An 8374-nucleotide genomic window follows, 5' to 3' on the forward strand; every position below is an offset into this window, starting at 1 on the left:
TTATAGGTTTATAATCAGAAATATAGGTTACAAGTCATTTTTGAAAGAGATAGTCATTTCCGTTGAAAGAACCACATCTTGATGACCATTTTGAAAAACATACTTTCACTTTGAGTTTAACCATGATTTTTGGATATAGTTTTATGTTCATAAGAAATATCATTTTACCAGAAGAACAACTTTTAAATCAAAGTTTTTCATAGTTTTTAATTATCCAACCCAAAACAGCCACCGATTTTACTACGACGGCGTATGTCCGGTTTTACGGTGTTCTTCGTGTTTCCAAGTTTTAAATCATTAAGTTAGCATATCATATAGATATAGAACATGTGTTTAGTTGATTTTAAAAGTTAAGTTAGAAGGATTAACTTTGTTTGCGAACAAGTTTAGAATTAACTAAACTATGTTCTAGTGATTACAAGTTATAATCTTCGAATAAGATAGTTTTATATATATGAATCGAATGATGTTATGAACATCATCACTACCTCAAGTATAGTAGGTAAACCTACTAGAAATGACAAGAATTGATCTAGAGCTTCAAAGGATCTTGGATGGCTTGGAAGTTCTTGAAGTAGAATCATGACACGAAAACAAGTTCAAGTAAGTTTACCACTCGAATTAAGATAGTTGTAGTTATAGAAATCGAATCAAAGTTTGATTATGAGTATTACCTTGAATTAGAATGATATCCTACTATAAATAACAAATATTTCTTGAGGTTGGATGATCACTTGAAATGGGTTTGCAAGATTAGAAGTGAGCTAGCAAACTTGAAAGTGTTCTTGATGTGTTCTTGAGTAGTTATTTTGTAAGTTGTTCTAGGTTAACTAGATTGAGCATGATTATGAAGAAAATGATGAAGAATACGTAGAACACCAAGAGAAAACTTGAGAGAGATGAGTTTGATTCAAGAAAATTGAAAAATGGAAGTGTTGGTGTGTGATGAAGTTCACGTGAACTTTGCCTTGTCATATAGGCTCCATTAGTTTGTAATTTTGTGAGATATATCATGATATATGTTAAATGATGGTTCTCACATGTTTAGGTGACTCATTAAGGCTGCTAAGGGCTGATAATTGAAGTGTATATACTAATAGTAAATACATCTAGAAGCTGCGTATCATACGAGTGTGAATACTGAGTGGAAATGAGGAGAATTGTTGATGAAAATGAATGAGAATGGAATTGTAACCATTTTTGTTAAGTATGAGTGTTTTGATATATGTCTTGAAGTCTTCTAAAAGTGTATTAATACATCTTAATACACTACATGTATATACATTTTAACTTTGTTGTTTTGAAACTTTTAAGTTAACGATCTTGTTAAATGTAGTTAATCCATTGTTATTATACTTAATGAGATTTTAAATTGTTATGTTAACATGATAACATGGTGTATGAATATATCTTAATACGATATATATATATATATATATATATATATATATATATATATATATATATATATATATATATATTAAAACGTCATTACAATGATAATCGTTACATATATAATCTCGTTTCGAAAACCTTAAGTTAGTAGTCTTGTTTTACATATGTAGTTCATTGTTAATACACTTAATGATATATTTAATTATCATTTCTCATGTTAAACATATTGTATTAGTATCTTAATACAATACATATGTATTTATTTTAATTAAAACGTCGTTATAACGATAATCGTTATATATATCGTTTCGGAATCTATAAGTTAGTAGTCTTATTTTTCGTATATAGTTCATTGTTAATATACATAATGAGATACTTAATTATCATCATATCATGTTAAACACATATATATATGTCCATATATATATTATCATTTCCTCTTTACAAGTTTTTAACGTTCGTGAATCGCCGATCATTTTGGGTGGTCAATTGTCTACATAAACTCATTCCAATTAATCAAGTCTTAACAAGTTTGATTGCTTAACATGTTGGAAACATTTAATCATGTAAATATGAACCTCATATAATATATAATCATGGAAAAGTTCGGGTCACTTCAGTACCTACCCGTTAAATAAATTTCGTCCCGAAATTTTAAGCAGTTGAAAGTGTTGACGCATCTTCTGGAAATAAGTGCGGGTATTTCTTCTTCATCTGATATTCATGCTCCCAGGTGAACTCGGGTCCTCTACGAGCATTTCATCGAACCTTAACGATCGGTATCTTGTTTTGCTTGAGTCCTTTAATCTCACGATCCATTATCTCGATGGGTTCTTCAACGAATTGTAGTTTTTCGTTGATCTTAATTTCGTCTAAAGGAATCGTGAGATCTTCTTTAGCTAAGCATTTCTTTAGATTCGAGACGTGAAAGGTATTATGTACCCCAGCTAATTGTTGCAGTAATTCAAGTTGATAAGTTACCGGTCCGACACGATCAATAATCTTAAATGGCCCAATGTATCTCGGGTTTAGTTTTCCCCTTTTTCTAAAATGAACAACACCTTTCCAAGGTGATACCTTAAGCATGGCCATGTCACCGATTTCAAATTCCAAATCTTTTCTTCTAATATCCACGTAGCTCTTTTGCCGATTCTGAGCAGTTTTCAACCGTTGTTAAATTTGGATGATTTTCTCGATAGTTTATTGGATTATCTCTGGACCCGTAATTTTTCTATCCCCCACCTCGCTACAACAAATCGGAGACCTGCACTTTTTACCATAAAGTACCTCAAACGGTGCCATCTCAATACTCGAGTGGTAACTGTTGTTGTAGGAAAATTTTGCTAATGTAGATGTCTATCCCAACTGTTTCCAAAATCAATAACATATGCTCGTAGCATGTCTTCAAGGGTATGTATCGTCCTTTCACTTTGCCCATCAGTTTGTGGATGATAGGCAGTACTCATGTCTAGACGAGTCCCCAATGCTTGTTGTAATGTCTGCCAAAACCTCGAGACAAATCTGCCATCCCTATCAGAGATAATAGAGATTGGTATTCCATGTCTGGAGATGACTTCCTTCAAGTATAGTCGTGCTAACTTTTCCATTTTATCATCTTCTCTCATTGGAAGAAAGTGTTCTGACTTGGTGAGATGATCGACTATTACCCAAATAGTATCGTAACCACTTGCAGTCCTTGGTAATTTAGTAATGAAATCCATGGTAATGTTTTCCTATTTACATTCTGGGATTTCGGGTTGTTGAAGTAGACCTGAGGGTTTCTGATGTTCAGCTTTTACCTTAGAACACGTCAAACATTCTCTTACGTATTTAGCAATATCGGCTTTCATACCCGGCCACCAAAAATGTTTCTTGAGATCTTGGTACATCTTTCCCACTCCGGGATGTATTGAGTATCTGGTTTTATGTGCTTCCCTAAGTACCATTTCTCTCACATCTCCAAACTTTGGTACCCAAATTCTTTCATCCCTATACCGGGTTCCGTCTTTCCGAATATTAAGATGTTTCTCCGATCCTTTGGGTATTTCATTCTTCAAATTTCCCTCTTTTAAAACTCCCTGTTGCGCCTCCTTTATTTGAGTAGTAAGGTTAGTATGAATAATTATATTCATAGTTTTTACTCAAATAGGTTCCCTGTCCTTTCTGCTCAAGGCGTCGGCTACCACATGTGCCTTCCCCGGGTGATAACAAATCTCAAAGTCGTAATCGTTCAACAACTCAATCCACCTGCGCTGTCTCATGTTCAGTTGATCCTGATCAAATATATGTTGGAGACTTTTGTGATCGATATATATGATACTTTTGACCCCATATAAGTAGTGCCTCTACATCTTTAATGCAAAAACAACAGCGCCCAATTCCAAATCGTGAGTCGTATAATTTTGCTCGTGAATCTTCAATTGTCTGGAAGCATAAGCAATTACCTTCGTTCGTTGCATTAATACACAACCGAGGCCTTGCTTTGAGGCGTCACAATATATCACAAAATCATCATTCCCTTTAGGCAATGACAATATAGGTGCCGTAGTTAACTTTTTCTTCAACAATTGAAATGCGTTCTCTTGCTCATCCTTCCATTCAAATTTCTTCCCTTTATGCGTTAATGCAGTCAAGGGTTTTGCTATTTTGGAAAATTTTTGGATGAATCTTCTGTAGTAACCAGTCAATCCTAAAAATTAGCGTATATGCTTCGGAGTTTTCGGGGTTTCCCAGTTTTCAACGGTTTCAATCTTTGACGGATCAACCTGAATACCTTCTTTTTTTACTACGTGTCCCAGGAATTGAACTTCTTCCAACCAAAATGCACACTTTGAAAACTTCACGTACAGTTGTTCCTTCCTCAACAATTCTAGCACTTTTCTCAAATGTTCTTCGTGATCTTAATCATTCTTTGAGTAAATAAGTATGTCATCGATAAAAACAATGACAAACTTGTTAAGATATGGCCCACACACTCGGTTCATGAGGTCCATGAACACAGCTGGTGCGTTAGTCAATCCAAATGACATAACCATAAACTCATAATGACCATAACGCATTCTAAATGCAGTCTTTCTATTACATTTGGTACATGATGCCGAACAGTAAGTAGTCGGATGGTACCCTTCACACCTTTGGCACGGAATTTTCTGATTTTTGTTGCCATTGTTGTTATTGAAATGGTTGTTGTTGGGATTGTTGTGGTTGTTATTGTTGTTAGGACGGTTGTTATAGTTGTTGTTGTTGGGACGTTTGTTGTAATTATTGTTGGGATTGCGTTTGTTGTTGTTGCGATTGATGTTGCGGTTGTTGTGATAGTTATTGCAATTGTGATTGTGATTGTTGTTGTTGTTGTTGTTGTATTGGTAACTCTTGTCACTGTTTTCTTCCCACTTTCTCTTGACTTGTTTCATGTTGGCCTCTTCGGCCGCCTGCTCTTTAATCCTTCCCTTAATCTGGTTCACTAGTTTGTGAGCCATTCGACTTGCCTTTTGTATGGAGGTGGGCTCGTTTGAACTCACATCCTCCTGAATTCTTTCTGGTAGTCCTTTTACAAACGCGTTGATTTGCTCTTCTTCATCTTCGAACACTCTTGGACACAATAGGCACAACTCTGTGAATCGTCGTTCGTATGTGGTAATATCGAATCCTTGCGCTCGTAATCCTCTAAGCTCTGCCTTGAGCTTATGGACCTCGTTTCTGGGACGGTACTGCTCATTCATCATGTGTTTGAATGCTGACCGCAGTAGTGCGTAAGCAGCATCTTGTCCCACCTGCTCGAGATAGGTGTTCCACCATGTTAATGCAGTACCTGTGAAGGTATGCGTGGCGTACTTTACCCTATCTTCTTCAGTACATTTACTTATCGCAAACACCGATTTGACCTTCTCGGTCCACCGTTTCAATCCGATTGGTCCTTCGATTCCATTAAATTCCAAAGGTTTGCTGGCAGTGAATTCTTTGTAGGAGCATCCTACACGATTTCTTGTGGCGTTAGTTCCATTGCTAGATTCAGAATTATTGTTGTTTTGCATCACAGCCTGTACTGCGGCTATGTTTGCTGCAAGGAAAACACGGAAGTCTTCCTCGCTCATGTTCAAGTTCTGACGAGTAGTTGGTGCCATTTCCTTCAAAAATAGCCAAAAAAAATTAAGTTAATCATACAGAATATTAAGAGTAGTCAATAGTATTTCATAGCATAATATGAACTCATTTAAAAAAGTATTTTCTTCATATTAGCGTTTTATAAGTTTTAATTCGGGTAGTACCTACCCGTTAAGTTCATACTTAGTAGCTAATATACAATTCAACTACTACAATTCTATATGAAAAACTGATTACAATAATATTTCGCGTTCAAACTTTTATACAATATTTTACAAACGTACAATATCGCTATTTTACATACAGCATGAAATATAGCACATAATAACTTTGATACAAGGCAGTTGTGAAGACAATTCTAGTTAAGCGTAAGTCGTTCAGCAAAAGCAATAAAGACACGTAATTCATAGGTCCAGAAACAAGTCATGCATTCTGGTTTTACTAATACTATTTCCCATCCTTGTTTATGTGGAAAATAACCGTTGTGGCTATTGGCTAGGCAGCATGTTGTAACGTCGTCAAAAGGACGGGGGTTACGTAATGCCCAACAGCCCCGTAACAATCTAAAAACCTTATTTCTCACCCCAACTACTGAATCCATCACCTGTGGGAATGTTTTATTTAGAAGTTGCAACCCGATGTTCTTTTTCTCAATTTGGTGAGAAGCGAACATTACTAACCCGTAAACATAACATGCTTCTTTAAGTTGCATGTTTGAAGCTCTTTCTAATGCACTAAGTCATATATTGGGATATGTGGAGTCAAAATAGGCTCTCAACCCGTAGCGTAAAATTGCATTTGGGTTTCCTGCACTCAAAGCCTTAAAGAAAACACGGCGTAACTTAGGGTCTCCCCCATGTGATATACACCATCTATCGAAGGAAAGCCTTTTATAAACCAAGGTATGCCTGTAATGTCTTTTAAATGTTCTACAAACTAATCTTGCCATAAATAATTGTGCCGATGAATTCTGACCAACTCTAGACAAGATTTTATCAATCATATCCCCTGGTAGGTCTTCTAAAATATTCGGTTGTCTATCCTTAACATCCATTTTGTGTTTTTATACTGTAAAATAGACGAAGATTAGCTCCGTAAAAGATAATTAACAAACAATACAAGCAATTTTTACATATAATACACTACAATACATATATTACACAGCATGGTTACAACTCTTTATTCCGAATCACTTGTTTCTTCCTCCTCGAACTTGGTTCATTTTGCTAATTTCCTAAGGATACATGGTGCTCCTCTAATACGAGCTGTCCTTTTCACAAATGGTCTAGAAAAACCTGGTGGTTTAGAAGTTCCCGGGTTATAGGTAAAATTTAAGAAATACGGGTGTTTACGGTATACCCCATCAGGGTATTTCATGTTAGCATAGAGTTCATCATATTTGGGATCAGTTTTTTCTATTTTGATAGCTTTTCCGTTATTATTTTCTTTTGCCTTTTTAAATTGGGCCGGGGTAATTTCTATAACATTATCGGAATCCTCGTCGGGATCCGATTCATCAGAAAATTGGTAATCTTCCCAATATTTTTCTTCCTCAGCGGAGACGCCACAAACCTTTTTTAATTTTGGTCCATTGGTTGAAGATTTTTCTTTTATTTAACGATTTTTTTGTGATTTTTATTTCTTCCTCCAAAACTTCTTCTTCTTCCGGTTCCTCTTCTTCCGGTTCCTCTTCAGGAATTTGTGAATCTTCCCAAAATATATTCGACTCTTCATTGTTATTAGGTGAGTCGATGGGATTGGTACTGGAAATAGACATCTATCACACATTAACTAACACATTAGTAATATACCACATAATATTTACATGTTAAAAATATATATTTTCCAACAAAAAGTGTTAAGCAATCGTTTTTAAAGTAAACACGGTCGAAGTTCAGACTCACTAATGCATCCTAACAAACTCGATAAGACACACTAATGCAAATTTATGGTTCTCTAAGACCAACGCTCGGATACCAACTGAAATGTCCCGTTCATATCGATTATAAACGTTTCATATTAATTGGTTTCGTTGCGAGGTTTTGACCTCTATATGAGACGTTTTTCAAAGACTGCATTCGATTATTAAAACAAACCATAACCTTTATTTTATCGATAAAGGTTTAAAAAGCATTACGAAGATTATCAAATAATGATAATCTAAAATATAGCGTTTACACAAGACCATTACATAATGGTTTACAATAATATTACACAACAATTTAAGTCTCCGAATGCAGTTTTTAAACAATATTATACAAGCATGCAGACTCCATTTCCTGTCTTTATTTAGCATGCAACATCGGAAGCTCTTAATAATCACCTGAGAATAAACATGCTTTAAACTTCAATAAAAATGTTGGTGAGTTATAGGTTTAACCTATATATTTATCAATTCGTAATAATAGACCACAAGATTTCATATTTCCATTTCTCATAAACATCATGCATACATATAGCAATCTGCATAAAAATCATTCATATGATGAACACCTGGTAACCGACCTTAACAGAATGCATATAGAATATCCCCATCATTCCGGGACTCTCATTGGATATGATAAATTGAAGTACTAAAGCATCCGTAACTCGGATGAGGCTTGTTGGGCCAAATAGATCTATCTTTAGGATTCGCGTCTATTAGGGGCCATTTCTTTAATTCTTAGGCTACCAAGCTAAAAAAGGGCATATTCGGTTCGATAATCCAACATAGAATGTAGTTTCGATTACTTGTGTCTATTTTGTAAAATATTTATAAAACTGCATGTATTCTCATCCCAAAAATATTAGATATTAAAAGTGGGACTATAACTCACTTTCACGTATTTTCACTTCATCAAAAAAATAAGACTTGGCCACAAGTCGATTCACGAAC

This window comes from Rutidosis leptorrhynchoides, chromosome 8 (genome assembly GCF_046630445.1).
Source record: "Rutidosis leptorrhynchoides isolate AG116_Rl617_1_P2 chromosome 8, CSIRO_AGI_Rlap_v1, whole genome shotgun sequence".
Classification (NCBI taxonomy): Eukaryota; Viridiplantae; Streptophyta; class Magnoliopsida; order Asterales; family Asteraceae; genus Rutidosis; species Rutidosis leptorrhynchoides.